Source organism: Phocoena sinus, chromosome 12 (assembly GCF_008692025.1).
Source record: "Phocoena sinus isolate mPhoSin1 chromosome 12, mPhoSin1.pri, whole genome shotgun sequence".
Lineage (NCBI taxonomy): Eukaryota > Metazoa > Chordata > Mammalia > Artiodactyla > Phocoenidae > Phocoena > Phocoena sinus.
Window position 1 is genome coordinate 20,786,844 of NC_045774.1, and position 12,482 is coordinate 20,799,325.

Genomic DNA, 12,482 nt, shown 5'->3' on the forward strand with positions numbered 1-12,482 from the left:
AAAAAAACCAAAAAGGCACTAAGTTTTCAAGTTGGGTGTCTAGGAGAATGGCAGAGCTGGTGGAATTATGTAAACTGAAATACGAAGCTAGTTATAGTGACAAGATACTGAGTTCAGGCTGGAATATTGAGCTAATAGGTCAGGTAGGAAGCCCAGGGGAAAATGACTCACAATCTCTCAGGGCTAGAGATTCACAATTTGTGTGCCTGCAAGTGATTCAGAATAAGCTTATTAAGGACCTGAGTAGAGAGGAGAATGAGAGAAGACAGAAGAGGGAGAAGGTTTGAAGCTGGAACACTGAAGAACCACCCACATTTAGGAAAGGGGAAGAGGAAAGTATGGAGATAGAAAGTGCTTGAGTGTTGTAAGAACCAGGAGATACAGAGTCACAGAAGCTAAGTAAGGAATTGTTTGCTGCCAGAGCTGACATTATTTCCTCAATTCAGAGATAATAGCTTTGAATGGACAGATAATTTCATGTAGGATTTCCTTTAGCTTCTTGATAATTGCTTTGCCTCTGCTTAGAGATGTTAGATATTTCCTTGAGGCTCTTTCCAATCCTTTCTCCCTCTCTCCAGCAAGTGTACAGGTAGAAAATATTGAAAGACTATATAAAATGTAGGTATGTGAAATCTACATAATTTTGGATTATTGATGTATGACATGGGATGCCCAGGAATCTGGCTTGTTTTGAAGTGTTCAAACGGATGGATTACCAAAGGAACTTCTAATTAGGGTACTATCAGGTAGATGTCATGTAGCCAATTTTTTAAAATCCATTAATTTTCCTTTAAAAAATGAAAAAGCCCTGGGAGGAGAGTGCAAAGGAGGGGCAGGTCAACCTGGTAAATGGTTCAGAGAAGTCAACGATGCTGAAGACTGAGCCCAGTGTATCAGCAATTAGGACATGACTATTGATTGCGAAGGAAGGAGGTAAACTAGAATGGTTGGGAAGCCCAGATTCCAAAGGGGTGGATTCTAAGATGCTCTGCAGAGAGTAAGGGCCAGAATTTGAGGCAATGGTGATAGATACTCACTGACAAAGTTTGATGGTAAAGGAACATTAGCTATAGGTAAATAGTTGGAGGGAATGGCAGAGCTGTTAGACAATTTTATATTAATATTAATAATTTTTTATTTAAAGAATAATAGAGGCCTTAGCTTGAAGGTAGAAACCCAAGAGCCAACAAAGGGGAGGACTTTGAAAACACAAATAAGAGGTGACAATTGATAGAGTCTAATCCTGGAGCAGTTGGAGGTTTGAGGTTTAAGGCACAAGGATTAGCTTTTGCTGGGAGGAGCAGTTTCTCAGAGAGGAGAAGGAAGAAAGATAGATAATGGGAAGATGAAAAGATATTTGTGGAAACTCCAGGGGGAAGGAAGTACTTCTACTTGGAGTAGAAGGCAGCTCCATCCATTGAGAGTGAGGAGAGGCATCAGTTGAGGTCTTGGATGGAAAAGGTTTAGAATTGTGGAGATAGAACATGCAATGGAGAGAGGATGAAAAGGATACTAAAAAGTGGTAAATGCTCTTCTGAGATTATATGAATTCACAGTGGATCCAATTAACATATTCCTCTGGTGTTCCAGCAACATGAAACAATTTGGGAAAGTAACAGTAAAAGTGGATGGGGGGAGATTCCTGACCCCGCCTGGAGGGAGGTCTAGGGAATGAAGAGTTTCATGGTGGTAAGGAAATACGTGCATTAGAAAAAAAACCAAAAAAACCAAAAACCTGTACTGGGTAAGGAGATAAGGAAAGTCAGAATGGAGGTAATGGACTGAGAAAATAGAAAGGAGTTCTAGGGATTAAAGGTCATAGAGACTTTTTTTTTAGAATAGGAAGCAAGACAAACCAGGGCAGAACGAGAGGCTGCAGTGTGAGACGAGAATTCAATAACCTTGGAGTAATGTAGTCACTAAGTCAGTCCCTTACATGGGTAACTAATGAGTTCCCGGAAGTGTGTTCAAAAGGCAAATGTATAAGGAAAGAAAACCCATAAATGTTATAAATGGTTCTCATTACTACAACAAAGAAATGATTACAAAATTCCTCATTACGGTTTCTGCCAGCTCTGGCTCCTTCAGGCATGAGCCAACTGGGGAGCAAGCAAGAGTTATAGCCTCCCTGCCCCCAACCTTGAACCCCAAGCAGGAAGATAGACAGTGGCTGGCATCAAGCCACCCCTGACCCAGGCACCTAGAGAGATTAAACCTGGCTTCCAGGGTCAGGCCAGGCTGTCTAGTTGGAACAGGGGAGGGGACAGGGATTGAAGCTGTCATTAAGGGGTAGAGGCTGTCTGCCAGAACCATCATGAACTACCCCACCACCCACTGGGTGGAGCACGGTCTAGGCTCTGGGACGTGACCCCCCCAGCCTCCTTCCAGATGCCATCTGTGGGGCAGCAGAGGTTGAAGAACACTGTCATTCGGTCTGGAGCACTGGGTATTGGGGCCATAAGCCACCAGCACTACTCAGGCTCCCCTAGGAGCCTGACCTGTTGGTGAGCAGCTGATACCAGCACGCATTACTCAGCAGCTCGTGTCCTCTCTCAGCAGATGATGACCCAGGTGGAATTTGGTGTATGAAAGGAAGCTGGGGTATGGGGGTGGGTATTAACATAGAGTATACAACTGTGCAGTCTGTTCACAACTAAGATACTGCATTCGCAAGTTGAGGTCCTCTGGATTTGCCAGTGAAATTTGGATATGAGGGTTGTCCTAACTAGATATGTAACTAAGGAGAACTGTGTTCTCAATCTGGGATTGGGGGATGAATTTGCTTTATTTTATTTTTATATATGTCTGGTAGATCAAGCTTGTTACTTATGTTTTTCAAACTTCCTATATCCTTACTATTTTTGTCTTCTGAACCCAACAGTAATGTAGAGAGATTCTGTTGAAATCTCCTGCTATAGTAGTTTTGGTTCTTAAACTGGCCCCTGTACACAGAGGGCAAGGACAGACTTAAGAGGTAGACCACTCCAGATTGGTAGGTGGCAGGTTTAATAAGCAAGGGAACTTACACATGAGGCTTGTCTTGGACGGCTAAAAGGTGAGTAGAACTCTGCACCTACCAATCTTAAAAGTTTATATAGAGGCCTTAACTGGGTTCAGTCACGTACACAGTCCAGATGGTCTCAGCAACACCTTTCTCTCTCAAGGCTATGTCCTTGAACATGGCTTGCACTGTGGGAAGGGTGGGTAGAGCAAATATTCCAAGGACAGGGGTGTGGTGGGGGTTAAGGACCTCTGATTGCCCAGGTCCAGCTCTCGAGTCTACCAGTGGTCACGTCCTCTCGATGACCTCCTCCAACAAGTAGTGGATTTGTCAACGTTTCCTTGCATTTCCACCACTTTTTGCATTTTATATTTTGATGTAATTTTAATAGAGTTGTTCTATAGCTTTGCTGCAACAAAACAGTTATAATACTTCAGGATATACTGTCTTATAACCTTACTCTTGAAATCTGTGAGTAGAGACAAGTATCCGTTTTAATCATTGTATTTTTTTTTATTGGTAATACATTTATTTTTTGGTCTTGTTAGAGAATTATACCATAAGTGATTTGCTATTCATCTATTAAAAATACAGAAGGGGGGCTTCCCTGGTGGTGCAGTGGTTGAGAGTCCGCCTGCCGATGCAGGGGACGCGGGTTCGTGCCCCAGTCCGGGAAGATCCCACATGCCGCCGAGCGGCTGGGCCCGTGAGCCATGGCCACTGAGCCTGCGCGTCTGGAGCCTGTGCTCCGCAACGGGAGAAGCCATAACAGTGAGAGGCCCGCGTACCGCAAAAAAAAAAAAAAATTGAAAAAAATTGAAAAAACTATATTTCAATTGCTGAGCATCAAAGCTGACCTTGTGCTCAATGAAAAAATGCAGAGTGGAAGTTATTTTGTCTCAATATGCTTAACTTTATGTTTATTCGTTCATGAGCTATATGTATACATTGTGATGAAAAATATACAAGGCTAAAAAAAAAATACAAGGCTAAAAATACTAAATATTTATTGAATGAAAGTTGAATGAGTAAAGTCAATTCTGTGTTCTTGTTTTTTATAAGAGGTGACTCAGATTGCAGTTTGGCCAACATATTCATTCATTTAACACATGTGTTTTTGTTTTTGACCTTTTGATCCCCTTCACCCATTTCTTTAAACTTTGCTTTAAATTTAGGTTCAAGAACCTCACATCTTCTGCAGGTCATTTAAGAAAGCACCTAGAGTTCCTTTCCCCCTCCTTTTCTACTCTCCAGCCTGCTGTATCTACATCAGATGGTCTAACGTGCTCTACTTGGAAGTGCTTAACTGCATGGGCTAAAGAGCATGGACTCTGAGTCAGCTTGACTGGGTAAACATTAAAATGTTAACTGTGATTCCCTTCATTAGAGCCACCATTTCATCCCCTCCTCAGAATTTCTGAAAAATCACCTATTCCTTGAAAGTTGCATGTATGCCCCCTCTCTCACTTCCTTTATTGAATTTGTTTTTGAAAGTTCACTTCCTGCATGAATGCTTCCCTGCCTGAGGGAGAGGTAGTGAACTTGCCTTTTTTATCTAAACCTGTACCTCCCATCCCCCAACCCATCCAAAGCCACAAGGTGACTAACTAGTTGGGGGGCGGCACCAACAGATTGCTTAGAGGCAGGTATTTTATTTTCTGTCTTAACAAAATATTGTGGTTTTTTTTGCACAAATACAATAAAAACAAAACTATGGCTTCGATCTCACAATTTACAGGATTTGATGTCCTTTTGAATTTTTTTTTTCATATTTCTTAGATATAAAATCTTTTCCCTCTGAGAAACAGGCAAGAAAAAGGATGTCCCTCCTCATTCTTCCCCCACTCTTGCTTATGGTCCTTTTATTTTTTGTTCTCTCCTTTTTCCTTTTGCTCCCTCTTAATTTGATTTGCACATTTTATTGGCCAATAGTGACTCAAGAGTGGAGACAGCGAGAAAAAATAGAGGGGAAAGAAAAAGCTCTTTGCTATGGTGTCATTTTACAAGAATCAACACCCATTGACTTAATAAGCACCACCGGGCTTCCCTGGCGGCACAGTGGTTGAGAGTCCACCTGCCGGTGCAGGGGACACGGGTTCGTGCCCCGGTCCGGGAAGATCCCACATGCCATGGAGCGGCTGGGCCCGTGAGCCCTGGCCACTGAGCCTGCGTGTCCGGAGCCTGTGCTCCGCAACGGGAGAAGCCACAACAGTGAGAAGCCCGCATACCGCAAAAAAAAAAAAAAAAAAAAGTACCACTTCATTAATTCTTTTATGAATTCATTCATTCAACAAATATACTGTTATGTGCCTGGCACTACACTAGGCACTTTTTCTCGTTCTACAAAAGCAAGTTGTGGGTCTAAGCTTTACGTTTTGTTCTTCTGCTATAGAAACTTAAGAAAATAACTACTAGAATTGATATCTTCTTTTCTCCCACTTTGCAAGACATGTGACTTTGTGTATTTTTGTTAGTTTCTTCTCACTGAAGTGTAGGAAAAAGAGCCAAGGTTTAGAATTCAAGCAAAACTGGGTTCAAATCCCAGCTATCTGTGTGAAAAGAGACATTTACACAGTTTTGAGATTTCATCTGTTAATGGAGGGTAACTACAACTAGAACAAAGAGATGTAGAGATTCAGGGAGATTCAAAAGTATGTAATTTTTTATACTCTAAGTGCCTTATACAAGGAGACTTCCTTTCATTATGCTATTGTTTGTCTTAGTTTATAAGCCCTTTGGGGATAGTTTATAAACCCATTAATCTGAATTGCAGTAGTATTAATAATCGATAGAAAAAGTAAACACATAATGCTAGCCGAACAAGCAAATGTGTAACCTGAACACATTTAAGTAAAACCATTTATTGATTTTGCAGCAGGGTACTTCACAGGCAGGCCGTGTAGTTTCAAGGGCAATCCATTTGCTGCTGTACTTAGCTGGGGAAATTCTGCAATGAAAATTCAGAAATACAGGTATTTCTGAGGCACTTCGTTCCCTCATGGGGGGAATTTCTTCTTTTCTTGCTCAAAAAATAAAGTTATAGTGATATATTTACACATCAACATTTGTAAGGTGGAACTGTGGAAAAACGGGTAGTTGCAATGTGACAGAATTGGGTTGTGTGTGACCATGGGCCACAAGCAAGTTACATGGCTTCCCTACGCCTCAGATTTTTGAGCTGTAAAATTGGCGTAACGTTTGTGCATGAATTATGTGTACTTAAAACATCTGTCACATAATTGACAATCAGTGTCATTTCCTCCCCTCTCAGGTCCACCTGACCGGTTACAGGGAAATCATCCCGATAAACAACACCTGTTGAGTGTGCCAGGCCCCATTCCAGACGTTTCTCGCCGTTCGCCTCATTTAATTCTCGCAACAACCTGACGGAGAGCATTTGACACATAAAGCTAATGAGGCTTCAGCAGCAGGCCCCCTTACTTACACGAGTCCCCCCCGAAGTCCTGCATCTAATTTCCTATCTTCCCTTGAAGAACACCCCTCCCCCCATTGTTTACGTTTCAGGCCCCACAAAATCTCAATTCGTCCCGGATGGGTACTATTCTTTTCCTAATTTTGCAAAGACGGGTGAAGTAAATTGCGTAATATAACACACTTGTTAAGCAGTGGAGCAAGATTTGAACCGAAGCAGCCTGACCCCAGAGCCCGAACTCTTGGCCTGGAGGTGATGCCAACGGTGTCGCTGGGAGAGAGGCAGAGCGGCCAACGCCGGGGCGGAAAACCAGCGCACAAGTCCCCCGGAGCAGCTACGGCGGGCAGGCTGGGGTCGGAGGGGATCACCCCGCCGAGGCTCCCCGCCCCTTCCTCCCCTTCCCCTTCTCCTTTTCCGCGCCGCCGAGCCGGAGCCAGAGCCGCGCCGCTCGCCCCGCGGTCGCCCGGCCCGGCCCGCTTCCCTCCGACTGCCGGCACCAGGCCGCGGGGTCCGGCTTGGAACTTTGCAGGGAAGAGAAACTTGGCTGCGAGTCGGGAGGACGAGAAAGTGAGGCGCGCGGCGGGGCGGGGCGGCCGCCGGAGCCGGGCGCGGGGGCGCGGCGCTCAGGTGGGCGCGAGGGGCCGGGTGGGCGCGCAGGCGGCCGCGGGGCGGCAGGTGCCCCGCGCGCGGCGGCCGCGGGGTGCAGGCCGTTCGGCTAGGCCGCTCGGGCGTGCTGCGGGGCGTCCGGGCCGCGGGCGGCCGCCTTTGTGCGGCTCGGGGCGTGCTTCCCCTTTCTCTCCAGCCCGCGGCTGCTCGCTCCTGCGCGGGGCGGGGCGGGGCGGGTGACGGTGACGAGGGAGCGGAGGCGCTGCCACCTCCCGCTCGCTCCGCCGTCTCCCGCGGGGGGCGTGTTTTACCTGATCCAAGTTCAGGGCGCACAGAGGTTGAGGGGGCGGAGGGGGCTGGAGGTCTGCGTTACCAAAGGGTAATCATTTCTGAACCACCCCAAACGTGAGAATCTCAAGTTCAAGCGTAGCTCGTCCCCAGAGAGACTGAGTTGATGGGAAGAAAATGACAGAGTGGAGGCGAGGGAAGTCCCCATAGACTTCGGGAGAAAAGGGACCGGGGGCCGTGGCACCCCGGGCACCCTAGGCGACGCACAGCAGAATGACGGGGGCAGGGTGTCCTTGTTGGGTGAAGGTAGTCGGGGTAGCGTTTGCAGGTGCGCAGCTGTGTTGTTTTGGTATCAGCGAAGGCGCCCGTGCGTGTGTCTGTGTGTGTGTGTGTGTGTGTGTGTGTGTGTTGGTGGGGGGAGGGTTATCGAGGGAAAACGACCCCCGGTACTAGTTTCATTTACCAAGTGTGAGGAGGTCCACAGGAGCCCCTTGTTCTATTGAGAAAAATGAGTCAAGTGACAACTATTGCAGCTACCTCAATATCGTAGTCTTGAGCATCTTTGAAAGAAAGAAGAAATGACTCCGAAGTGTTCATGGAGTACCTAATGACACACAAGATTTATGTGGTCTGGTGCGGGGCTGCCTAACCTGAGGCACCTCTCGTAAGCACCTGGAGAGTTTTTCAAATTAGCCTTATTGGGGCCACCCCAAAGGTCCTGAATCACAGGTGGTGGGGCTGAAACCCTGACCTGGGCATTTCTGTAAAAGTTTCCCTGGGGATTTTGCTGGGGGTTGCCTGGTTAGGAAGCGGGAGGTAGGAGAACTTGGATTCTACTGTGTGGCATTGAGCAAATTTTAAGCACAGTGTTTCCTCATCTGTAAAGTGGCTCCTAAGAATTTGTTCAAGATAAGATAGTATGGGATGTGTGGTAGTGTGCTGAAAAGGGAGAAATCGGAATAATAATACAAAATTCTGGTGCAGTAGCAACAAAGGATGCATGCATTTGTTCTGCAAGTGATGTGTAGAATAAGGGGAGGGGAGAGGAAGAACCACCATGCCTGGAAAGGAAAGCAGGGGGGTTGTTTTCAGGTGGTCAGATCTGTGACAGTGTTGGTGTAAACTGTAACTCAGAAAATCAGTCTCGTCCAGATGAAAAGTGGGCAAGCTCCAGCCTGCCGCATCTGAGGATGGCGGTTCGAAAAATGCACCGTGTATATTTCCTCTTCCCCAAAACCAAAGGCTTTATATTATTTTCATTTAGGCACATCAAGAGCCAGTAATCACCAATGTGTCCTGCCTTGTGATAACCCCAGTCTGTCTGAGGTTGCATGTTTTTCTACTGCATGTGAGTTTTTGTTCCATTATTCAACAAATTTGTGCCGAGGACCTTGATGTAAGCATGCTCAAAATACAAAGATAAGGAAAATGCTGGGTTTTGCCCTAGCCATGTCTGTCTAGTGGAGGCGACTGATGTGAAGATGCCAGTCAGAACCCGGTTATGATGATAATACAGGTAGAGGATGAACAAAGTGCCGTGTGGCCCAGAGGAAAGAGAAGCTCCATCAGCTTTGGGGGAAGGGCATCAATCAGAGGCAGCACTGGAATGGGAAAATAACGCCCTTCTGCAAAAGCTCTGAGAATTTAGGATTCTGTGTGTAGTCAAACCCGTGTTCTTATTTTTCAATCTGATGACATTCTCGTGTACTTATATGCTGACAGTCTAAAGTAGAAATGACTGGTTTCATGATGACTCTTTTAAAAATTTACTAGGCTTTCTGTCATTTTACCTTTGTAAAAGTCTCAGCTCTGTCTAAAGTTAATCCAAGAAAGGTTGTTAAGCAAACAAAGAAAAAATGTAAATGTGTCCTACATTCTTTTTTTCCTACATTCTTCCTAAATATTTAGTTCCACTTAATAATATTTAGGTAAATTCTTTTAATTACATGCACTTTTAAAGGTTATACTTTTTTGGGGTGGTTCTCATAGTGTTAATTAGGAAAGCTTAAAATGATTTAATAGAGGAGAGGGACATAAAAGGAAAACTGTAAGAAGAATACAAAGGGAATAACTAGAAGAAAGTTCAGGAGGAACTCTGGTGGAAGAAAAAAAAATTGGTGGAAGAAAGGGGCAGAAGTAAGCACTTACTGGGAAAAGAGTCAAAAAGAAATGGGTGAATCAAATATGGCTGCCAGCTTCTTTGCGGATCTGTTGTCTTACATTTTGATTGAACATGTTTATAGACTCTTAGCTTTCAATGTTACTTAAAAAACAGAGAGAGGCAGTATAATGTGGTACTTAAAGCATAGGCTAAAGAGCCCCAGGTTTGAATAATTTACTAGCTAGTGACCTTGGGCAAGGGCCTTAACTAGCTGTGTCTGCTCATTTGTAAAATGAAGATGTTAATGTGAGCTACAGGAGGCTTGTGAGGATTAACAGCTATGATGCTGTAAATCTGGACACCTGGCTGTGATAAAGCCTCAATCAGGAGTGGCCTCTGCTCTTGTTTTTCTTCTCTAACCTAACTGGATCCCAGTGGAAGCACTGGTAAACTGGGCAGATAGCATCGTTCTTCTTTCCAGCTGAAGAAACTGGAATTGGGAGAGGCTGACTTGCTAAACTTTAGCAGCTAAAGTCATATAAGCTAATGGGTAGATGAACTGAAGTGAGAAGCTTTGTCTTCTGCAGTTTAGCCCTGTGCCTTTCTCCTACTTCATGCTGTTGCTGATTCGACTATGGCTGAGGTTGACTCTCCCTGGAGTTTAAAGGCGCAGAGTCTGTAATCATGGGCATCTGTTACAACTGTCTACACACACTGTCACCCAGTGACTTTCCACTTATTGTTGATTTCTACATAAATTACATTTTTCTTTGAGGTTTATTAGGTGGGAGTCAGTTCCTACAGGGGGTAGGGGAAGACTGGGGAAGCCATAAGGAAGTCACACATGGAAGCGCTTTCAAAGGGGGAACCCCTCTCTCCAACTTCCAGTAATGTGTTGTAATATTACTAGAAAAAATAGTCAGCTTTATTGTTCAGCGACTTAACTGCTTTCATCTGCAGCTGGTGGTTCTGGTGCAGAAATAATATTTCCTAGCATATCTCCTTTCACATACATGTGTCTGGTCCCTGAAGAGGTGTGGGGCGAAGGGATCATGGCTCCGTACAGAGAGCTCCTAGATGTGGGTCAGATTTTAATTAGGATGTTAATTGGTAATTTGCAGTGGAAAAGTATGACCAAGAATCTCTTTATTGTACAAGATACAGAAATGTATAAAGGAAGAATGTTTTTGAGTAGCCCCTCATCGTTGGTTCATTTTTTCTCATGAAGTATACTTAATCTTCATAGATGACCTTTCTACTTTCAGGTGCAGATGGCCCCCAATTTCATATCTTTCAATTCATCATTTTTGACCTTCTCAATCAAGCAATTAAAAATGTATGTGCCCAGGATAGTGTTGGATGCTATAGGTGATACTGGAAGGTAGAAAGTCAGCATTTAGCCTAGGGTGCAATTAATGTAAATGCTAAATAGGTGTGGCAAGGTCTCCTGAAAAGAAGAGATCAGAGGGCTCTCAAGGAGTTTGAGAAAGCTTCCTGGAGGGGGAGAAGGGATGTGTCCTTGCTGCAGGGTGAGAATGGCCTTTCAAATCCCCATCACCTGGGGATGCAGGAACAGTGGGTGGCATTAGGGATAGAGAGATGAAAGAGTAAAGGTACAAATAACTGAGGCCTCAAGGCTGATGCCCCAGAACCACCCCAGGTATCCCCAAAGACTAAAGCATGTTTACTTGCTGGGAAGCCTTCAGGATGGAAGAATATTAGTGGCAAGACAAAGCTTCCTCTGACGGGCTCCCGGAAATTCACAAGACATGAGAGAAGATTTCTTGAGTGACTATGATAGGCAGAATCTATTTGTTGAATACATTTGCTAAATATATTAAAAATATCTGGGAAACTTAGGGTTAGAATTAGGGCTAGGGGTGTGAATAGTTTTATCAAAGTATAAGTGATTCTTCTCTATTATTGGGAACAGGGGTTAGAGATGAGGAAATCACAGGATCTCTGGGAAAGGGAACTGGAGAGGAGGTATCGGGAGAGGACTTTGATTGGGACCTTCATTATTAGACACAAAGGCTCTCGAGTCTCGCCCAGATGTTGGATGCACCTTAGCAGGACCTGTGGGTTTGGGTCGCACTAAGTTAACTCATAAGAATCTAACACATCCCATTTTCAGATTATTAAGTTATATCTGAAAGATGAAAGTGCCTAGCAGACCCATTTACTTTTTCTCAGCCAGGTTTAGGCATTTTCCTCACGGCAGGGGTAACCAGTTAAAGGCTGGAGGGCTACTTGCTGAGAAAAGAGAACAAAAGAGTTGACTGATTCAGTGCCAGTGTCGCAAAGCCATGGAAGCCTATGATATGCCCTTCACCTGTTCATGAACAAGGACTTCTTTGCTGGCGGGCTGGCCGGCCAGCCTCCCCCTTGCACATGATTGCACGTGGTAGAGACGCCTCGCCGGATGAAACGCTCTTCTTTAAGTCTCCTTTCCTAGACTCCCAGATATCACCACCAGCCTTTACTTATATTTGTCAGCCACATGTCAGATGTTTATGATTTTGATTTATTTAGTTATGATCATCTCGCCCAAATTGGAGGTCATTTCTCTTTGGAGAAAGTCTAGTACTTTTGAGTACTATTTTGGCAACTACACCAATTTTAGCTTCAGTAGAGGTGTGTGAACTTGGAGTCACTCTTATCAGAGATAATCAAATATTGGCTTCAGCCTCAACTTGGATCAACATCTGGCTGAAGGTCCAACTGCAATAATAATAGGTTCCTCAAGCATCAATTTGTGTGAGTCCACGAACCTGAGGACTTTGAGCTGAGGAAGAGAGAAGAAGCATCTAGAGGTAAGAGAGATGGAGGGGAGTGGTGTGTGTGGGGGGATGGGATAGGATGGTATTTGGCAACTGCCCAGCCCTAACAACCCCTTACCCCAGGAGCACAATTACCTAGCCTGGGATTTTGGGGAGAGGGGCTAAAAGCATGAGCTGGTAAGGCTAATTTTTTGTGGGTTTTTTTTGGAGGAGGATCAAAGGGAATATAGTGTCTTTAGCAGTTTGAAGGTTTGGAATTTTGGGGGTGTGTGG

General features: G+C 44.8%; 1 protein-coding gene across 5 annotated transcripts in view; it reads left to right on the plus strand.

The window, feature by feature from the left end:
* The first annotated feature begins 6,836 nt into the window (after positions 1–6,836).
* Positions 6,837–12,482, plus strand: part of PLAGL1 (PLAG1 like zinc finger 1) — a 101,626-nt gene continuing 95,980 nt past the window's right edge. For 2 of the 5 annotated variants that reach the window (XM_032651332.1, XM_032651336.1), the window contains exon 1: positions 6,837–7,001. The gene's annotated coding sequence lies outside the window, so the exon portion shown is untranslated. The other 3 variants (XM_032651333.1, XM_032651338.1, XM_032651334.1) reach the window with 3 other exon arrangements.